General features: G+C 40.3%; 1 protein-coding gene across 3 annotated transcripts in view; it reads right to left on the reverse strand.

The window, feature by feature from the left end:
- The window catches only part of MYO16 (myosin XVI), a 539,163-nt gene that overhangs the window by 468,343 nt on the left and 47,469 nt on the right, over positions 1–23,351 (reverse strand). Inside the window, exon 1 of one of the 3 annotated variants that reach the window (XM_082247039.1) lies at positions 15,043–15,060. The exons of the other annotated variants lie outside the window; for them this stretch is intronic. The gene's annotated coding sequence lies outside the window, so the exon portion shown is untranslated. Of the gene's footprint in view, positions 1–15,042; positions 15,061–23,351 lie in introns of those variants that run through there. 3 annotated transcript variants of the gene reach the window in all.

Genomic DNA, 23,351 nt, shown 5'->3' on the forward strand with positions numbered 1-23,351 from the left:
TATACACAAGATATATTGTATCTGGTGTTATGCTTTGATTCAGCTAGTTTACTAAAATCTTTCCATTTGTAAACACAGCATGTGGTGAAACATGTATAAACAGGTGTTACCTGCAATTAAAAATTTATCAAAATGATCGGTAAATCCAGAGATAATGACAGCAGAAAATATATGCAAATATTGACTTTTTCTATACAAGTTACGCTTCGCCATATCCCTTGCTACATTGAAAGTTTCCATTGATTATCTGATACAAGCAAACTGAACCAGCCCCTAGATACAGTATATCGATGAGAAAACTAAACTATGTGTATGGCTAGCCTAACTCGGTTAGCATGAGTAAGGTGTGATAGGTTCAAAATCATTCAGCCCCTCAGAACATCACCATGACAAGTCAACTTCCTCAGAGTGGTCAGTCATATAACAAAGATAGCTGGGTTTAATGTAAAAGGGCTTTAATGGTAACTAGTAATTAAACCTTAGTTACGCACTCTGAAGGTAAGAGGCAGGCCATAGTACCGCAGTGCAGTCACCAAACACTACTTCCACAAACCTTTAATTGCCATCTGGTATACAGACTTTAACACTTTCTGTACAGCACTTTCCTATCAGGCAGATGACTGAGAACTTCATTGTAGTATTGCAGCATGTTTTCTAACTCTAGCATACTAACAAGTTCAATTGCAAAAACAACCAAAAAAATGTGTCTACCTTTAGCCTGGGTTCACACTATTGAAAACACAGACATTGCATTTGATTCACACCGCATTGCTATGCAGATCACATGCGATGTCGGTGCGATGCAAATTCAGCCATACAGTTTGTATGGCTGAAATCACATCCCATTTGCACAAAAATGCCGCAGGAACTTGGAGTGCAATCCGATTCCTGTCCGAATTCACAGTTTGCACTGCGATCTGTGGGAGTCATTAACTTTGTATTGACACCTGTAGTGGTTCGCAGAGGGCAGTGGGAACTGCCTGAGGGGAGATGCAATGCGGGAACCCGCACTAGAATCGCGCTGCTTCCTGCATCGCAGTATTGTGAACCCAGGCTCACAGCACATTTTTTAGAAAATGAAACAGGTCCTTTTTAAATTACTATTCCAATTATTGAACTCCTCACAAAAGACCCAACCTGTTAAATAAAACGTTTATCATTCTCAAAAGTGTATTAATGAGATTATGTACAAACCTCTTGCAAATATGTCGGTGGCATACAAGAAAGGCCTTCCATATAAAACCTCCTCCATCTACTGCAAAAAAAGAATCTAGCTTGGTTCTGGAAGGATATGTTTGAACAGCAGGATCTCCCTCTAGAGATAAAAGGGCATTTAGAAAACCAAGCACAACATCTAACTCTACCTAAACTTAATCTAGAAGACCAAGTGTCTTTTGGTAAAATCATATGAAACTGAAGGCAACCATGATCTCTAAAATAACCACCACCTCTGTAATATAGGTTTACAAGGTTGTTCCTGCCAGTAGAACATTTTGTTTTTAAGTTTTTTCAACAGGGTAACAGTTCCATACGTTCTGCAGTGAAATAGCTGCAGTATTTTTAGCCTGTGGACGTGTAGTTTTGAAATTGGCTTTAGGTAGAAAACAAATAAAAGCTCAACACTTTTTAAAGCATAACTAAACCTTTAATATAAATTTGCCAGACGGTAGCTTCTGTCTGTAAAAAGAGGATCAAACCTATAAACCAGATGTTAACTTCTTGTAATCAGACCAGGGAAAAGGTAATTCTCGTTAGTTACTTCTATGTATTATTATAATTTGGTAATTCTAGGTTATGCTTTCTTTTATGTTCTCTTATCAATAATTACCAATATCTAGATAGTTTCACTTTTTTCCACCAGTAAAATATATTTCTCTTCTTGGAATCTCCCTGTGTGCACACATGCATCCATTTATCCCTCACTGAGTATTAAGGCACAAGTAATTTTTTCTACTTGTCACTTTTTGATGAAGACATTTATGTGTGTGTGTGATTTTCACCAAAGGTTGATACTAAGAACTTTGGTTTACACATCTTGGGCTGTTATTTTCCACTGCATATACAGTATACATTTTTTTTCATATATTTATTGCACATATACACAAATGTATTTCTTTTAGCATTTTATATATAATTGGATATACTTTTTTGGATCACTGGAGCATTTTTCAATGATATCAAATATTCATATTTGTTACTCCTGCAGGGCAGTGTTGCTCAGTGCACTCCTGCACCCGGCACAAACCCAACATGTATACACACATTCCCTATAATCTGCACCTAACAGATGACTTCCAGTGCCGGCCTCTGACTTGATGTCATTCAGACCCCGGGAGGTGGGATAGGAAATGAGAGTGGCATCAACACCAGGAGGGAGTGTGTAAGTTAAAGTGAGCAATAACTTAACCACTTTACCACCGGAGGATTTTCCTGCTTTACGCCCAGGCCACTTTTTGCAACTTAGCACTGCGCGACTTTAACTGACAATTGCGCGGTCATGCAACACCGTACCCAAACGAAATATACATTCTTTTTTTCCCACAAACAGAGCTTCCTTTTGGTGGTATTTGATCACCTCTGCGCTTTTCATTTTTTGCGATATTAACAAAAGAAGAGTGAAAACTTTGCGAAAAAATTGACATTTTCTATTTTGACAGTTAAAAAATATCCAATATATTCAATTTTTGTCATATATTTAGGCCAAAATGTATTTAGCTACATGTCTTTGACAAAAAAATTCTCAATGAGCGTATTTTTAACCGCTTTAAGACTGGAAGATTTTACCCCATTCCTGACCAGGCTATATTTTGTGATTCGGCACTGCGTTACTTTAACGGACAATTGTGTGGTTGTGTGACGCTGTTTCCAAATAAAATTTATGTCCTTTTTTTCCCCACAAATAGAGCTTTCTTTTGGTGGTATTTGATCACCTGTGGGATTTTTAGTTTTTGAAAAAAAGAGCAACAATTTTGAAAAAAAAAAACAATATTTTTTACATTCTGATATATAACATTCCCAAAAAAAATTAAAAAATCAAAATGTTTTAACATTTTAGGCCAATTTGTTTTCTGCTACATATTTTTGGTAAAAAAAAAAATCACAATAAGCGTATTTTGATTGGTTTGCGCAAATGTTATCACGTTTACTAACTACGGGAAAGATTTGTCATTTTTATTGTTTATTTTTTTTTACTAGTAATGCCGGCGATCTGCGATTTTTTTTGCGGGACTGCGACATTGCGGCGGACAGATCGGACCCCTAACTGACATTTTTGACACTTTTGGGGTTACCAGTGACATTACTACAGAAATCAGTGCTATAAATATGCACTGTTACTGTAATAATGACACTGGCAGGGAAGGGGTTAACTTTATTGGTGATCAAGGGGTTAAATGTATGCCTCATGCTTACTGATGCGTGTGGGGGGAGGGGATTGTGTGACACAGACACAGATCGCAGGTTCAGCTATGCTGAATCCTGTAATCTGTCCCTGCCTGTCACATAGGAGATCCGTCCGCTTTGTTTACACAAGTGGGCGGATTTCCTCACTCGATCCCCGACGATTGGGGAAGAGCGGCTGTGATCACCGCCTCACCTCCCCTGGCCCGACTCCCGCTGTGTCTGAATACAGCGGGAGCGAGCATCCGGCGGCACGAGCGTGCCGCTGAGATGGGGCGGGATCCAGCGACGTAGGTCTACGTCGCTGGACGATAATGAGCCACTTTGCCGCAGTACCCTCCATGTGAGCGGTAGGCAAGTGGTTAAAAATCAGGCACTTAAAAGCAGCAGGCATTGGCTGGCAGATATTTTCATGTTGACACATTGAAAGTGTGATGTGATATGACAGTGAGGGGGTTTTATGATGGGGAGGAAGGGGTTAATTAATAAGGGCATAGTTATGTGCAGCATGAATGATAATGTACTGCCACTGGTCAGTGATCCGTTAGTGACCAGTGGCACTTAATTAACCCCTTTGTGCTGAAATAGTGGCACCAGTGTCAGTGTTAATTAACCCCTTTATGCTGCAGCATGAATGGGGTTAATAAACATTGTCACTGGCTACTATTGCAGCAAAAGGAGTTAATTAACACTGCCACTGCCCACCAATAGGGAGGGTTAGTTTGAAACGCTACCACTGTCATCAGTGCAGAAAGATTGAAGTAGTACGGTATTTCAGCTTAAACCTACATAGCCTTAAAAATATCCCCTCCCTCCTCCTAACACCTATGCCTACTAACCGATTTTCAGGCTGCTCCTAGCTAGCTGTTTACATTATATTACCTGTGTAAGTTAGCAGCATATGCAGTAGAGAGGAGGGAGCGCCAACAACGACTGGGACATGGGAACCTATGGGTGACATCACCACTCCAAGCACTTTCCTCTCCCGTGTAGCCACCACTTTCTAACACAGGGGGTTACGCGACCTGACTGTGGCAGGCTGAAAATAGATAAGTATATACATCCTTTTTTTTTTTTTTTTACAGTGACATTTGTTTTAATATATTTTCATAAGTTTTCTTCATGCCATCTGTTTTATTGGGGCCTTACTAGGTAATTTCTTAAAAAAAAAATAAATAAAGGAGGGGGTGGGGTTGGGGCGCTGCATCCTGGTGATCTTTAATCTTTTCCATGTTGCTCAGGTAGATCTCTACCTCTCAAAAGTTGCCTACCTCTGATGTAATTGAACATTTTTAGGCATGAATATATATATAAGGAAGTAAAAGAAAATTATATCCTCGTATATTTAGGATTTCATTCTACATTGCTTGACAGTACAATGTGTAAAGTATGTATAGTACAATGTGTTTTTTTTTTTGTTATTACTGATGCTGAAGGATTTTGATCTTACCACAAATGTGGTCTGCAGGATACAGCATCCAATATGTCTGGCAACTTACAGATTTGCTTGCAGCAAAAGAAATAGTATTTGCCATTTTGAATTAAATGTAGCCAAATGAAGGGATTATACTGGTGCCATATGCTGTTGAATAAATGAATAGTGATGTGAATGTGATAAGTTTAAGGTAGGTTATTTTATTCATAGCGTTGCAAATCTGCATGAAGTAAAGAAAAAGCTGGCTAGGCCACAATATACAATAACATATTACTTTTTTCAAATACATTACTATTCATCCCTAAAAAGCAGTTGTTTGGCCACAGTCTTTAAGGTCAGCCTGAGAGCAACTAATAGGGGTAATTATGTCTTTAGTCTGCTGCAGGTATGAATAAGCATTTCCTTAGTCTTCCCTCCCCACCATGATCATTACATTCAAAATAGGGTTCTGCAGGTACCAATGTAGTTGGGACTAATATGAAAGACAGTGTTTGGTAACAAGATGAAGGACACCAAAATAAAGATTAAGTTGTGGGACACCAAAAAAAAATTAGGTAGTATGAAGCTAGCACAGACTTTTTAGGTATCTTGTATTGGCTTTGGCCCACTTTTAGTTTAATTGTTTATTATTTGACTATTACTATATTTTATTTTACAGCATTAACTACAGAATGCACTCATGACACTGGAATCAAAGAGCATTATGGGTTTTAAAAAAAGTAAGCATAACAAGAGCCATCCAATTCCTTTCTGGCTGACTCTTACTGAAATCTAATACAGATGCAATTGGTCAATTTGTGCACAGCAGGAGGGTAAAGGATTCAGGTGGATTAGCTACTATTCTGGTTTATTCATGTATGCCTGTAAATTTCAAATTGATCTCTTGAGCTCAGTAATTAACCGACTTTCTCTCAACAAAGCAGAAAACAATAGCCTTGAAAATATAAGAAAAAAAAGCTCAGTGCTCCACCTGCTGGCTAAAAATGAGAATCCAAAATATTTATATGCAATATTTCATATTTATCTGAATACAAAAGGTTGACTTTTTCTAATCCTTTCTATAATAAAGAAAATATAAAAAACACATCCCAGGAACACAAGATGGAGAACTATCACTGAGGATATTTACATCTTAGCACATGTATGGAGAGACTGTCAGTATTCTTTATTGTAGTTACCAGTCTTGACTCCACATGTACCAGGCTCTATATGTGGAAATTCAGTGCACTGGAACATCACTCAATTGGCTGTTGACAGGCCATACACCCCAAAAGGGACATTTACCGAAAATAGTGAACAGTCTGACCCTATTGTTTTTAAGCTCAACATAATAATAAAAATGAACATACCATTTCTCAGTTTAGGTGTGTGTTAACCAATATCTAAAGAATAAAGTTCAAGTTCATGGATGCCTGTTAGTGCTCCTTGTGAACTGAACTTGGGAAGCAATGCATTATTATATATTTCATAACAAGATTTGTTGATTTACCCTCTAGTTTCTATTTGCATATCAAGACAGTATTATAGCTGAACAGCTCCTAAGATAAAGTTAGTTAAGCATACACAGAATGCATTTGTGGTACTCTATATACTGTATCTCTCTATGGAGTACATTTTCATTTGGAGTTGAATGATAGACTTGCATTGAGAAGGAAAAACAGTAATCATATTCGATTTACAGCACGTCTAGGGAGGTAGCACAGCCTGTGCATGTGATATGCACATACGCATGTCTCCATATGCATTTACAGTGAGGGAAAAAAGTATTTGATCCCCTGATGATTTTTTACGTTTTCCCACTGACAAATAAATTATCAGTCTATAATTTTAATAGTATATTTATTTTAACATACAATAAAGGTGCATATATAATAATATCACAAACAAGATATACTACAACACACTAGCAGCGCTAAGAGCATAAAATACATATATATAAATGCAGTCCACTGGGATAAAGTCCATGTGCTCATATGATCATGCAGTGTGCCCAGAATATTCTCTCCTGACAATCCAAGGTCGTGAGTATGTTGGTGAATACACCGGACCCTCCACCTCACCAATGTGCTCCCCCAAATCAGAAACACTCACCAGAAATCTGGTCAACAAGCGCCTGTACCATCAGCCTATCACAGGCTTAGAAACGATCTCCTCAGGAATTAACCAGGAGCGCCGGCACTTGAACCGTCTCAATCAGATCAATTCTGGGACTCCATACTGCCTGACATGCTGCTGGGGACAGCCTGGGACAGCAGCAGGGACATGTTCCAGTGACGATCCCTTGTCCCCGGTCCTTCCTGTACGTGCAGCTACACAACAGCAAACACAGCCCCTGCAGCTGTCTGTGTTTGCTGTTGTGTAGCTGCACGTACAGGAAGGACCGGGGACAAGGGATCGTCACTGGAACATGTCCCTGCTGCTGTCCCAGGCTGTCCCCAGCAGCACGTCAGGCAGTATGGAGTCCCAGAATTGATCTGATTGAGACGGTTCAAGTGCCGGCGCTCCTGGTTAATTCCTGAGGAGATCGTTTCTAAGCCTGTGATAGGCTGATGGTACAGGCGCTTGTTGACCAGATTTCTGGTGAGTGTTTCTGATTTGGGGGAGCACATTGGTGAGGTGGAGGGTCCGGTGTATTCACCAACATACTCACGACCTTGGATTGTCAGGAGAGAATATTCTGGGCACACTGCATGATCATATGAGCACATGGACTTTATCCCAGTGGACTGCATTTATATATATGTATTTTATGCTCTTAGCGCTGCTAGTGTGTTGTAGTATATCTTGTTTGTGATATTATTATATATGCACCTTTATTGTATGTCATTTCATTTATAGCAGCAGCTTTGTTAGATATATTGTTTGTATCAAACTTTCATATATCTTTTTTACAATAGATTTTAAGGTACTTGTATTTTAGCGCCGTTTGAGCAGGTGTTTATAGTCCCTTGTAGTGCCCCGCCTACTTGCTCCTTTTTTTGGATATTTATTTTAACAGTGAAAGACAGAAAAGCAACAAAAAAATCCAGAAAAAACAAATTTCAAAAAAGTTATAAATTGATTTGCAATTTAATGACTGAAAAAAGTATTTGACCCCTTCGCAAAACAAGACTTAGGTGGAAAATCCCTTGTTTGCAATCACAGAGGTCAGACGTTTCTTGTAGTTGGCCACCAGGTTTGCGTACATCTCAGGAGGGATTTTGTCCAACTCCTCTTTGCAGATCCTCTGAAAGTCATAAAGGTTTTGAGGCTGATGTTTGGTAACTCAAACCTTCAGCTCCCTCCACATATTTTCTATGGGATTAAGGTCTGGAGACTGGCTAAGTGACTCCGGGACATTAATGTGCTTTTTGTTAAAGGACTCCTTTGTTGCCTTGGGCCTGTGTTTTGGGTCATTTTCATGCTGGAATACCCACGAATATCCACGATCCATTTTTAATGCCCTGACTGAGGGAAGGAGATTTTCACCCAAGATTTACATGGACCCGTCCAATGTCCCCTTGATGCGGTGATGTCGTCCTGTCCCCTTAGCAGAAAAACACTCCAAAAGCATAATGTTTCCACCTCCATGTTTGACAGTGGGGATAGTGTTCTCTGGGGTCATAGGCAGCATTCCTCCTCCTTCAAACACGGCGAGTGGAATTGATGCCAAAGAGCTTGATATTGGTCTCATCTGACCACAACACTTTCACTCAGTTCTCCTCTGAAATCATTCAGATGTTCATTAGCAAACTTCAGATGGGCCTGTACATGTACTTTCTTGTCCTTCACAGCATAGTGTGTTACTAGTTGTTTTCTTGGTGATTATGGTCCCAGTTGCCTTGAAGTCATTGACAAGATTCTCCCATGTAGTTCAGAGCTGATTCCTCAAGTCCTCATGATCATTGAAACTCCACGAGGTAAGATCTTGCATGGAGCACCAGACAGAGAGAATTTGACAGTTATTTTGTGTTTCTTCCATTTGCGAATAATTGTACCAACTGTTGACACCTTCCCACCAAGCTGCATGGCGATGGTCTTGTAGCCCAATCCAGCCTTGTGTAGGTCTATAATCGTGTCCCTAACATCCTTGGACAGCTATTTGGTCTTGGCCATGGTGGAGAGATTGGAATCTAATTGATTGCTTCTGTGGACAGGTGTCTTTTATACAGGTAACAAGCTGGGATTAGGAGCATTCCCTTTAAGAGAGTGCTCCTAATCTCAGGTTGTTACCGGTAAAGAAGACACCTGGGAGCCAGAAATCTTGCTGATTGATAGAGGATTAAATACTAATTCTGTCTCTCACTGTTAAAATAAGCTAACCATTAAAATTTTAGACTGATCATTAATTTGTCAGTGGGCAAACAACAATATTTGATAAGAACATTGGCAGAAGGCTGATAAACGTCATATGCTTCTATGATATACTAAAACAAAAAACAGATTTCCTTTAAAGTAAAAAAAACGCAAATATAGCATAACTTTGCTGACAGACATTACAATTGCAATAAAGTTTAATACAGTAGGCATCTGAGAGCCCTGCAATTAGAGCTTACAATCTAAGAGGGAGGGTCAAGAGATACAAAAGGTAATAACTGTGGGGGATGGGCTAATAGAGAAAATAAATGTACAGATGTTAGGTGGGGGCCGGATAGGCCTTTCTGAAGAGATGAGTTTTCAGGGATCATCTATGGTAAACAGAGTAGGAGATAGTTGGACAGATTGAGGTAGGGAGTTCCAGAGGATAAGAGAGGCTCTGGAGAAGTCCTGGAGGTGAGCATGGGATGAGGTGACAAGGGAGCTAGAGAGGTCTTGGGTGGAACAAAAAGAACAATTTGGTTGGTATTTGGAGACAAGATTAGTGATGTAGCTAGCCGCAGATTTGTGAATGGCTTTGTAAGTTTTTGTTAGTATGTTGAATTTATTTATTCTGGTGAGCGGAAGCCAGTGGGGGGATTGGTAGAGAAGGGTTGCAGACACTGAGCAGTTTGTAAGGTGGATGAGCCTGGCAGCAGCATTCATGAAGGACTGAAGGGGGATAGCATATAAAGGGTTAAGCCAATGAGGACGTAGTTGCAGTAATCAAGGTGGGAGATGACCAGGGAGTGCATTAGAAGCTTTGTGGTATCATTGGTTAAGAAGGGGAGTACCTTGGAGATGTTGCGAAGGTTGAGGCGGAAAGCTTTGGACAGCGAATGGATGTGGGACTGAAAGGATAGTTCAGAGTCCAGGATTACACCTAGAACCTTGGCCAGCGGGGACAGGTTAATATTTGAGTCGTTGATTTTGACAGAGAAATCAGGGGAAGAGGCACGTGGGGCAGGAAATATTATGAGATCGGTTTTGGATAGATTGAGTTTGACATCCAGGCTGAAACAGCAGGTATAGAAAATAATCACTCCCTTTAAAATAATCACATTTTGTTGCTTTGCAGCCTGAAATAAGGACAGACACATTTTTTTGTTTTAGCCAGCTGTTAGTGCAACCTATAACATACAAGTGAAAGATAAAACACCAGCATGTCAGAAAAAAAAAATCAAAAACAAAATCACTGAGTTGAAAAAAGGACCACCCCCTCCTAAAAATGACTTGTAAACTCAATCAGATGTAAGTAATCACCTTCTCAATGGCACACAAAGCCATTTGACTGTAAACTGTGATCAGCTGTGGTCATTTTGATTAACTCAGCATGAAAAGTGCTTTGCTGGAGAATTACAGTCCATGTTAGTGCAACTTAGACAAACAATAAACTATTGGCGGCAAGGCACCATCAAGAGATCTCCAGGATACATTTGTGGACAGGCAAAAGTCAGGAAGTGGATACAAAAAAAAATGTCAAAGGCTTTATCAATGCCTAGAAGCACAATGAAGTCTAATATTAAGACGTGTAAGGTATTTGGTACAACACAGACCCTCCCTGGATCAGGACTTTGCTCCAACCTAGATGAAAGAGCCAGGAGGAAGCTGGTCAGAGAGGCTACCAAGAGGCCCACAGCAACTCTGAAGCAGTTGCAGGAATTTATGACAAAGAGTGGTAATTGTGTGCATGTGACAACAATATCACAAAATCTCCAAATTAACACTTTACATTAACAGAATTCCCACAAAGAGCTTTGCCAAAATGCACTTTGAAAATTCTGAGGCCGCATGGAAAAAGGTGGTATGATCAGATGAGAATAAAATTGAATTATTTGGCCTCAACACCAAACGATATGACTGGTGGCTCACCATCTAAATAACACCATTCCTACGGTAAAGCATGGAGGCGGTAATATCCTGTTTTGGGGTTGGGGTCTGCAGCACTGACTGGAGCATTTGTCAAGATAGAAGGAAATATGGATTGGGCAACATATTCTGCTGCCCTTTGCCAGAAAGTTGTCAATGGGAAGAAGATTTACCTTACAACATGACAATGACCCAAAGCACACAGCAAAAATGACCCAACAGTGATTGAAGGAGAAATAGGTAAATGTCCTTGCATGGTCTTGTGGCCTATTCAAAATCTGTGGAATGACTTGAAGAATGCAGTCCAGAAAGGGTCACCATCAAATTGAACTGAACTTGAGCAGGTCTGCGAAGAAGAGTGGGCAAATATTGCAAAATCTAGATGTGCAAAGTTAGAGGTGACATATCCCAATATACTAAAGGCTGTAATGAAAGAAAAAGGTGGTTCGACAAGATACTGATACAAGGGGGGTCATTTTTTCCAACTCAGTGATTCGGTTTTTGATTTTTTTCTGACATGGTGGTGTTATATCTTTCACTTGAATGTTATAAGTTGCACTGAGTAAATACAGCTGGGTAAAACAAAAACAGTGTCTGTCTTCATTTCAGGCCACAAAGCAACAAAATGTCATTATTTGAAAGGGGGTGATACTTTTCTATACCCACTGTACACCTGTTTGTAAATGAATGATGCGTGAGGAGACTGTTGGAGTGGGCTGAGGGGTAGACAGATAAATTTGGGTGTCAGTAACATAGAAAAGGTATTGAAAGCCATTGGAGGAAATCAACTGACCCAGGGAGGTGTAGATTGAGAATAGGAGAAGGCCAGGAGCAGAACCTTGGGGAACCCCGACTGAGAAAGGAACAGGAGAAGAGGGAGAAAATGTTTAAGTGACACTGAAGGTGCGGTGGGATAGGTAGGATGAGAACCAGCAAAGAGTACAGTCGTGGAGACCAAAGGAGTGGAGTTTTTTTTTGAGGAGGTGATACACTGTGTCAAAGACAGCAGAGAGGTCCAGGAGTAGGAGTACAGAATAGTGTCCATTGGTTTTAACCATTAGTAGATTGTTTGTGAGTTTAAGGAGAGCAGTTTCTGTGGAGTGTTGAGGGCAAAATCTGGCAAGAAGGGGATAAAGAAGTTTGTTCTCAGTCAGATGGTCACTTTGTCAGTTGTGCACCAGATGTTCAAGGAGATTGGAGGAAAGGGGGAGTAAGGAGATGGGGTGTAGGGTTAGGATTGGAGGGGTACAGTGAGGGCTTTTTGAGAATGGGGGTGACTAGTACATGTTTTAGAGAGTTGGGGAAGATGCCAGAAGAGAGGGAGAGATTGAAGATGTGAGTTGGAGAGTGTAGGAAAGAGTCAGAGGGTGACTGTAACATTTGTGAGGGAAAAGGGTCCAGGGGGCAGGTGGTTGGGTGGGCGTTTGAAAAAGGTTTAGCAAAGTGGGGGAGGTATCTGCGCATTGGAGATCTCACAAATTGTATCAATCCTATTTTTGAAGTGATTGGCAATCTCCTGGGCAGTGAGTGAGTAAGTGAGTGGAGGTGGTGGGGGACAAAGAAGAGAGTTGAAGGTAGAGAAGAGAGGACTAGGACTGGATGAGTAAGTGTTAATGACAGCCATAAAATAGGTATGCTTGGCAGTGAGGAGGCAGGAATAGTATTATTGGAGGGCAGATTTATACTTGTTAAAGTCTTACTGGGGCGTAGTCTTACGCCACAGGCGCTCAAGAATGCAGCAATGTTTTTTGAGACTTCTGGTGTCATATGTTTGCCAAGGTTCTGAGTTGTTGTTGGGGCAGGATGGGGGTGAGATTCTGTAATAGAGGTGGTCAGTAACAGAGAAGAGAAGAAAAGGATTGAGATGACAAAGGTTTCTACGGGTCACTGTTAGGTGGTTGGAGGGAGAGGATGTGGAAGACAGGTAGAGAGTGAAACTAATAAGGTGTTGATTAGAGAGTGGGAGGGGGTTTTTGGAGAGGTTGCACGGAGTGCATAGATAGTAGCACAAGCGTAGGGATGCCTGCCAAAGATCTAAAAAGGAGTCAGAAGCTCCATATATTTACTTGAAATAAAATATGAAATAGTCAAGAACAAAGTTTTATCTGATTGGAAATAAATATTTTTTAAATATATTTTTTTAGTTCTGAGCATAATTAACCGCTTGCCGACCGCCGCACAACTATTTAGGTCGGCAGTCAGCCTCTCACAGGCAAAGCAACGTAGGGCTACTTCGCTAGCCTGTGAGGCTCTAGGGAGCGAGCGCGCGCCGTCGGAGGTGCGCTCCCGCTCCTGCGCGGTCACGGACCCCCCCACGCGTGTGCCCGGCTGACCCAATCGTCCGTTAGAGCGGGAGAAAGGCAGGCGGCTAATGTAAACACAGCCGCCTGTCAGTCTCCCCTGTGTAAGAATGGAGATCAGACGGTTCTACTATGTAGGACCGTTGATCTCTGTTCTTACACTAGTAGCCACAGCCAATCACAGTTAGAAACACGCCCCTAGGACACACTTAACCCCTCCCTCTCCAATACAGTTAACTCCTTCACTGCCAGTGTCATTTTTACAGTAACAGTGCATATGTATAGCACTGATTACTGCAGTAATGTCACTGGTAACCCCGAAAGTGTCAAAAATGTCAGTCAAGGGTCTGATCTGTCCGCCGCAATGTCACAGTCCCGCAAAAAAAATCGCAGATCGCCGCCATTACTCGTTAAAAAAAAAAAACAACAAAAATGACAAAAATCTTTCCCTTTGTTAGTAAGCACAATAACTTTTGCGCAAACCAATCAAAAAATGCTTTTTGCGATTTTTTTTACCAAACATATGTAGCATAAAACAAATTGGCCGAAAATGTTAAAAAATTTAGATTTTTACTTTTTTTTTGGCGAATTTCATATAAAAAAATTTGAAAAATATTGTTATTTTTGCAAAATTTACGCATTTTTTTGTTTATAGCGCATGATCAAAAAATCGCACAGGTGATCAAATACCACCAAAAGAAAGCTCTGTTTGTGGGAAAAAAAAGGACGTCAAATTTGTTTAGGTACAGCGTTGCACGACCGCGCAATTGTCCGTTAAAGTCACGCAGTACCGAATTGCAAAATAGGCCCTGGTCAGGAAGGGGGTAAAATCTTCCGGTGCTTAAGTGGTTAACAAAGAATGTATATCTTTACCAAAACTCACCTTTTTCAAAGGCTACATACTTGGAATAATTAACTGAACCATTATGACAAAAGTCATCACAACTAACTGGTAAATTATATTATATCCCTTATATGTTAGATAATACCTTAAGGACTCTCATTCTACAGTTTTTTTTCTCATTATGACCTTTACATACAATTATACTGTAGATAGATAGATAGATAGATAGATAGATAGATAGATAGATAGATAGATAGATAGATAGATAGATAGATAGATATCATACTGTATTTATCATGTAATGTGTTTTTGTACCAAGTCTGCCAACCTGTATGAATTTGAGCACAGAGAACAGATTCAGGGAACCGTTCTATATCACACACTAAAAAGAACACTATTATTACTACCCACATTCTAACACGCTGACTGAGAAACAGAAAGATTCCATAAACAGCAATATGTCAATATTCCATTACCTCGTGTTATGCAAAACCACAATTTTTGTCCGAAGAACTCAATTACAGTAAAAGCATTACAATGTAGATTTACAACAATATGTAAGATACAAACATTCACACACATGTTCAGTAATGCTTCCTTCTAAGAAAAAAAGCAAACTTGCTAATATTTTTGCATCTGCTGTATATTCAGACATGCATGTATATTCCGTAGCCAAGGCGTAATTTAATTTGGCAGCATTCTCTCTTTCCAGCACATTATTTATGGAAAAGACTTGAGAGATATAAGAAAATTCCACATGAAGAATAAATAAAGGCGTACATTTAGAAATGGATTATTTTGATTAGGAAGAAACATGCACAGTTGTGATAACATTAGTAAAAAGAAATGGTATTCCCTACCAGAAATTGCATCCTGAAAAATAATCAGTTCCACATTTTCCTGTGTACAACTGAATCAATTTCACACTTACTCACCTCACTCATCCCTTGTGTGGTTTATTCATTGGTTTGTTATTGCCATGGAAACGGAGGTAACATGGTGCAATGCTGCTCACGTCTTAATGTATGGTGAACAGATGTCTGTTTGTCACACTGCATCAGAGGCAGTGTTACTCTTTGTGTGAATTCTCTTAATTTGGATTCATTCTACATCTCGAGAAATGTAACTATAAAAAGGAACATTTGCTCCCTATTATTAAAAAGTATGTAATTTGGCAAAGATTTGACAGAGTGGAGGGTTAACAATACATATGTTTTGAAGAATGCAGATTTCTGTTGTATTTTGATTTATTATTTTACAGGACAAGTGCAGCTAAAACCCTTTGAGATTAACAAAAAGTATGGATGAATACCTGGTGGAGCACAAAAGCTGGCATTGAATAAATAACCTATGGTGTCCATTGTCCTTACCCTCGTGCCTCCCCTAGCAGGCAGCTTTACTGAGAAAAAAAATACAATTCATATGCTCTTTTTTCAAATATTAGCACTGGCAACAAGTCCTACTTTTACCAGCCAAGTGACAATCCTAAAGGTGGGGTCTGTGGGATGTTGTGTCATTCCCACTATGAACAACCATACCACAAACCCAACATTCTAGTATACCAAGTTCCACTCTTTGGGTGTTTGAAGGGAGCAGAACTTCACAAATTTCTGGTTGTTTTTTTTTTTTTTTAAAGTATTTTATTGGTTCATAAAAGATAAAGTTACAAACGTACAATCAGCCGATGTTGGCAAAAGAAACATTACAGAGATGTACACAAAAGTGTAAAGGTACAAGCGTGTAAACAGCCGAAGTTGGCAAAAGTAACAATACAAAATTGCATATAACAAACATCATTGATAACCGGGGGGATCTGGGACAACTCCACCCTGTGAAGCGTATCTAGATAAACAGGGATCTGAAGTGGAAAGCGAGGGGTGGCAAGAGCAGAAGCAAAAGAACTAGACACAATGGAGGAAGCGAACCATCAGGAGGACAAAGCGGTCGGGTCGAGCAGGTCCGTGTCGGGGCCCATAGCCTGGGTGATCAAAACCCAGGGACGGGAGACAGGGGAGTCGTCCGGGAGGGGGAATGATAATGAAGCAACTAAGTCGTGCAATGAAGGGAGGGAGCTAGTTGTCCGGGCCCGCCCAGAGACAACGAAGCTGCCTGCGGAGGACGGGGAGGGGAAGGGAGACGGGGAGGGAGGGTGAGGAGAGGGGGAGAGTCGACTGGGGGAAGGAGGGGGGGGAGAGAGAGAGAGGAGAAGAAAAAAAAAAAGGGGAGACAATGAAGAGCATAAAGAACGGAAAGAGCGGTGTACCCAAGGGGTCAATGAGTACAGTACCACAGGGTCGTTACTAACAGAGTCGGGAGTATTCAGGTGTGGAAGTATAATGAGTCCAGCATGCCCATTTTTTGTGATGTTTGGAGGGGGCATCCCTAGCGATGGCAATCAGTTCTTCCATCTCCGCGACCCTTGAGAGGCGCTGGAACCACTGCTTGACGGTAGGCACGTGCGTGGTCTTCCACAGTGCCGGGATGCACTGCCTGGCGGCGTTCACCATGAGAATCGCCAGAGATTTAGAATAAGTCCTGCTGGAAGTAGAAGAGTGGTGCAAAAGGTATTGGGCAGGAGTGAAGGCGATGTCTGCTGTGGTAACTTGCGTCACAATTCTATGGACTTCCTCCCAGAAGGCGGTAAGGCGAGGGCAGGCCCAGAAGATGTGGAGGAGCGTACCAGGTTCAGCGTTACACCTCCAGCAGATCTGTGAGGTGGAAGGGAAAAGCTTATGTAATCTCGTGGGGGTGTAATACCAGCGGCTAACGAGTTTGTAACCACTTTCCTGCGTGGTGACATTAAGTGAACATTTGTGGTTGTTTGTATGGATAAGGTCCCAGTCTTCTGGGGTGAAAGTGACAGCAAGTTCCGCTTCCCAATCCTCGCAGCGTTTGAGCTTCCTCTGCTCGGGCTCATCTAACAAGAAGGAGTGGATGGTGGAAAGGAGTCTGCGGATCGGGCCTTCCTGTTGGCACAGGTAGTCGAACGGGGTCAAGGAGGACAAGGAGGGGCACCTGCGAGAGAGAGACAGGAGGTATTGCTTGAGGAGTAAGTGTGGCCAGGGAGGTAAAGGGGGCATGCCTGACTTTTCAGAGATGGAGGGTATGGAGAGCGGGGCGTCATTGTCCCAAAGATGGTGGACTCTCAATTGGTCTTGAGCCCAGTTCGAGGTTAGGTAAGCACGGTGCATGCCAGGAGGGAAATCGGGATTCAAGCGGACAGGGGTCATAGGGCCTGGAACCGTGGAGATAGAACGATACGCGCTAACTGAACGGAAGACTTTAAGAGAGGGACCAATAAGGGGGTGGAGTTTTAGAGCAGGAGGGACGTGGGCGTCTAAGAGCCACGGTGAAGAGTGGAGATCCAGAGAAGTGAAGCCCTTCTCTATGGAAACCCAATCTTTATGAGGCTCATGTATGTTCCAGTCCGCTATTCTAGTTAGGTGACAAGCGGCGTAATAGTTATACAAGTCAGGAAGGCCGATACCTCCTTTAGATTTCAGCCTCGTAAGGGTTTTATATGCGATACGGGGATGTTTGTCCCCCCACAAGAAGGAGGTGCAGATACGACGGTAGTTTTTAAAGAAGGATGGAGGGAGCAATATGGGGACCGTTTGGAGGACATAGAGGAGGCGGGATAGAATATTCATCTTTAGGACAGCTGCCCTGCCGAACCAGGACAGCTGGAGCTTGGACCAGGATCGGAGATCTATTGATATCCGTGCGAAAAGCTGGGGGAAGTTACAATCAAATAAGTGTTGGAGATTGTGAAGTAGTGGGTTTTTCTGCGCTAATTAAAAATATTTAATGTGAAAAAATATTATAAAGAAAGCTGCTGCACAAAGGAATCATAGAAAAAAACCCAAATGAAATATAATTAGAGAATGTGCTGCGCTATAATATAGTGATAAGTGAAATCACTAAAAGTGATGATGAATAACATGGTGTTTATGTGAAACCCTGAAATTAATCAGTAGATCCTAATATATTATCAATACACAGTGCGTAAAAAAAAACAATAATCCAGTGTGTCATGAGACATATAGTGCAAAATACAAAAAAGAAATATAGGAACAAGAGGATATTTTAAATCTCAGTTAGATCCCAATAAAGTCCATGTATTTGAAGCACAGAGGAAGTTTCAGGGAAATCAGCCACAGAGTCCCAGAAGATGTATTCACACAACTCCTTGTGAAAGTAAGGGAAAAAAAACACCGATGTGCAAATCACCCAAAGAAAATTCAGATGGCTGCTTACCAAAAGGATTTGGTCTCTCAAGCTAATGAGAAGACCCAACACAGCTTGTATGCAATACCAGCAATGGCCACAGGATGTCTCCTTACAGGCTTAGAAAGCGATATCCACTGATCGTCGGCCGAACGATCGGCCGTCTTTTGTCCAGGGCTGTCGTGTCTGTTGAAAACTGCAAAAGACTGCACACGAATTTTGTCGGCCAACAACAGCCGACTGCAGAAGTGATGTCATGTTGGAGATTAGATGGAAATTCGATGCCCAGATAAGTGATCGAGTCCGATTTCCACGTGAAGCGGAAATTCGCCTGACAACGCTCCCCTTCTGACTGGGGTAGGGTGACATTTAACACGAAGGACTTGGAGAAATTAATCCGAAAGTCGGAGAGGGAAGCGTACTCGTCAAACACTTTGAGGAGAGCAGGCAGGGTCGTGATGGGATCGGAGAGGAACAACAAAAGATCGTCCGCATAAGCGGCAATTTTGTACATTCCGTCAGCGAAGCTAACCCCATGGATCGTGTCAGATTGTCTAATCCTGTGGAGGAGGGGCTCCAGCCACATGATAAAAATCAAGGGGGACAAAGGGCACCCTTGTCTAGTACCATTGGAGACATGGAAGGCACTCGACAGGGTGTCGTTAACACGGACCCGCGCCTGCGGTTTAGCGTACATGGCCATAACATAACCAAGAAACCGGGGACCCAATCCCCAGGCAGAGAGCGTTGCCGCCATAAAGTCCCACGAGACCCTGTCGAATGCCTTCTCAGCGTCCAGGGAGAGCAGGAACCCCTTCTGGTTAGTGGTGGAGAGGACGGGCTGATGTGATTTTTCACTGTTTGAAGTCAATAAACTTCCTCCTGAATTCTAAGGCCGATTCTTTCCTTCTAAGCCTACTATTGAGGATAATGCGCTACCCCGGTGCGCCCTTTGTTTTTTTTTATTTTAGTGCCTACAGACACCCTCAGTCTTAAAGGGCAGCAAGGCCATGGCCATCCGGGAAGCCAAGTGTGAGTTCTGTAGAACAACACCCTTTTGAATAGGCTGGTTGGGGGCCCCCACCTCTGGGTGCAGGTGAGAGGTGCTTGCAGCTATATTTGTTTTGGAGTAATACTGTATACATCTGTGAGAGGGCCCTATGCTATGGGCACAGATGATTTTTTATTTATTTATATTTTTTAAAATTATTTTTATATTAATTTTTTCATATTTTTAATTAATTTAAATAAAAAATATTTTTTTATTCTTTTAACCCTAAGATTTTTAACCGTAAGAAATTTCTAATATACAGGGGTGTCTTAATGAGGACATGTTCACATATTGTGTAGAAGGAACAAGCATTCTTGCTCGTGATTTTCAAAGCGCATTTTGCATGCTGTGCATAGGGCAGCCTATTCACTGCCCTATATGCTTTAGTTGCCAAAAAGAAGCTCCTGCTCCTTTTTTGGCGACAATCTTAGTGTGACTTTAAATGCGCACTTGGCACAATTCTGTTATGTGACAATTGCGGTAAAATCTCACTGCATAACACTCTTTATTTTTAAATTTCATAAATGGTGTATAGCTGCATGACAGATGCCAGTTATACCATTTCACTATACATCATTAAAGAAATTGGAAAGTCTAATTTTTTTTTGTTAAAAAGAACAAACATGTTATATTTACCTGCCCTGTGTAATGGTTTTGCACAGAGCAGCCCAGATCCTCCTCTTCTCGGGTCCATCTTCAGTGCTCCTGGCCCCTCTCACCCAAGGAGTTTTTCCCAACAGGAGAAAAAAATCCACCACATTTTTTAGTAAAACACTGGCTGGGCACCCATTTTACCCTTTGATCACCCTAGATGTTTACCTCTTCCCAACCAGTGTCATTAGTATAATGACAGTGTATATTTTTAGCACTGATCAATGTATTAGTCTCACCCATTACCACAAAGTGTCAAAAGTGTCTGTTAGTGTCAGATTGTCTGCTGCAATATTGCAGTCCCGCTATGAATCGCTGATCACCACCACTACTAGTATAAAAATAATAAATAAATAAAAATTCCAGTATATTTACGTTTTTAGACGCTATAACTTTTGCACAAACCAATCAATATACGCTTTTTGGGATTTTTTTTACAACAACTATGTGACAGAATACATATTGGCCTATATTTATGAGGAAATTTTATTTTTTTTATTTTTTTTATACAGGATATGTTTTAAAGGCAGAAAGTAAAGATATATATATATATATATATATATATATATATATATATATATATATATATATATATATTTTTTTTTTTTTTTTTTTTTTTTCAAAATCAAAGCCTTTTTTGTTTATAGAACAAAAAATAAAACATCCAGTGGTGATCAAATACAACCAAAAGAAATCTCTATTTGTGGGGAAAAAAATGACATAAATTTCATTTGTGGACAGTGCTGCATGAGCATGCAATTGTCAGTTAAACTAAGGCAGTGCCGTATAGCAAAAAAAGGTCTGGTCATGAAGGTAGGGAAAATCTTCTGGTGGTCCAGTGGTTAATAAATGGACACCTCAATGCAGATATTGGAACTTTTCTTATTAAAACACTGAGACTAATAAAATAGTGACTATGAGGACTGACCCTAATAAATAAAAATAATTTTGGTAAAAAAAAGCAATAGTTGTGCAGATGGCGAAAGGTATACATTTGCAAAAGTTCTTGCAATGTATATAGTTTAACTGGTAATTGTTTTTCCCTCAAAAAATCTTTAAATCTTTTTAAAAATCTGTAGAACACTAAACTCCAAATCATAGTGTTGCAAAATCTAAAAGACCAGCTTACTTAAACATGAATGCTTTCAATAAAAAAAATTATGGTAAGATCCATAATTATATGTACATTATACCCACCTTCTTAATAAACATGTTTCACACTATTTCACCCATGTCTAGGTTTATGCAATAAATATTATCAAGCAATTGACACCAAAGGAGCTTAGTTATTCCTAGCTGACATGCTGTTGTTTAGTCACATGATCGTTCCCTAATCTTTGGCATCTGCAGGGAAAGATCCCTGGGAGGGGCTTCAATTACTCTGCTGATGTATTCTCTCTACAGTATGGGTCTGTGTCTGCACAGCCCCAATTGGTGCAATGCCAATCACATGACTTAAAAAAATTACATGACTTAATCAACCAGGTTATTTTCACTCTAAGCAAAATTAATGCTTCAGTGGCTTGGTGAGTATGTACACTGTGCTATATAACATGTAACAAGAGTTTTTCATGGTCTGAGAACAATTACACTTTAAGTCAAAAAATGTAACTATTGATGAGGTCCTAAAACCTGTACATAGGCTGTTCACTTTGCAAGTGAAGTTTCCTTTAGCTTAGTGAACTTTGGTGAAAATTCACCCCGGAAAGAATACTCTGGAAAATAAACAGTTTTTTTGCTTGCACATGATTGGATGATGGAAGTCAGCAGAGCTTCACCTTACTCTTTAAGCTAAGGAAAAATTCTCCTGCAAAGTGAACAGCATATTTGCCTTTAGTAAGTCAACCCCATAGAACATTACAAATAGTTTAAATAATATACAAGTCTTTTAAATGTAATATTCTTCTTAAAAAAACAGTTGCTTGATGGGACATTAATAAGTACTATAATATATCTACCCTTTACCCATCTTGAAATAAAGCCATATATTATTAAGATCTATAGCTGTTAGATGTATTGGCAGTCAATTGCAACAACAAAGTGGAAAAAAGAATGATCTATAAGAAACTCAAGGCAAGGCAAGTTTTCTGCAAGATTAATTATTCCACTACAATTTTATTTTAGGTTAAATATTTTTTTTTCAGTTTCTTGTTTGCTTGCCCAAGGCCCTTATACATTAGATGTCTCAGAAAGACATACATTGTTTGTGTTCTGTGCAAGGCAAATAACCCCCTAAAATACCAGCAGTAAACAGAGCTTGTGCCTCACCCTCTAAGTCAGTAAACAAGTTGTAGTCAGCATTTACTAAGATAGCAAACTTACCAGCCATCAAGAGGGTCATACATGTGGTACAATATAAAAGCAAGCTGAATAAAGTTAAACAGCCAAAGGGTAAAGAAAATGAGGCCGATTTACTAAAGGAGTTGAGACCCTTTACCCATAAAATTGTGTATATATTAACAATCATGTGAAAAGCAAATTCTTGTTCACTTTCAAATTCCGGGGTAAATGCAGATACTGTTTACATGATGGAATAACTGAAGAAAATCAAGTCCTTTCGTAAATCAGCCCTTATGCCTCCTCCCCATGTATAATATCTGCAAGGAACCTTGGTGATCCAACCATAGTTTCAAAATATCTAATATTATGCAAAGATGTGACTTTTTTCTACTTAGATTATTGCACCACTTTGCCAGCTTAACTCTAGTACTGTTAACCTGTGTCGTTCAATGGTTAAGGAGTTTGGCATTCTAAGGTCATTCCAACAATTTGGTTTGGTTTACTTACTACAGGTTTTATAAAGTTTGTATTATGGTGTAAAGGATTTTTTTTTTTTTAAATGAAGCCTTTTGAGTTTATTGTCACTGGGAAAGTTACAAAAATATTATTTAAAACATGTATGATGTATTAAATTGCTGTATAGGGTACTGTATTACAATACTACACCATTTAATCTTGACTTGTGTTTTATGCATGTTACAACATGAAGATGATTATCACTGTCTCTGCAAGATTGATTTCACAATGTGTTCCCAGCTCCCTCAAGCTCTAAATGATGAACGTACCCCTTCTATTAATTGGTAGCCTAATTTTTCATACAAGGATAATTCCAATCTAAATGAGAATCTGCATAGACACTCAGGTCTGAAACAGCATATAGGTACTCCCAGATCCTCCTCATATGTACCAATGAAGGGCTAGCTCCTCAAGCTTCATTAAAGCTATGGTTATCTTGGGCAT

The sequence above is a fragment of the Pelophylax lessonae genome (genome assembly GCF_965119305.1).
Source record: "Pelophylax lessonae genome assembly, chromosome: 2".
Classification (NCBI taxonomy): domain Eukaryota; kingdom Metazoa; phylum Chordata; class Amphibia; order Anura; family Ranidae; genus Pelophylax; species Pelophylax lessonae.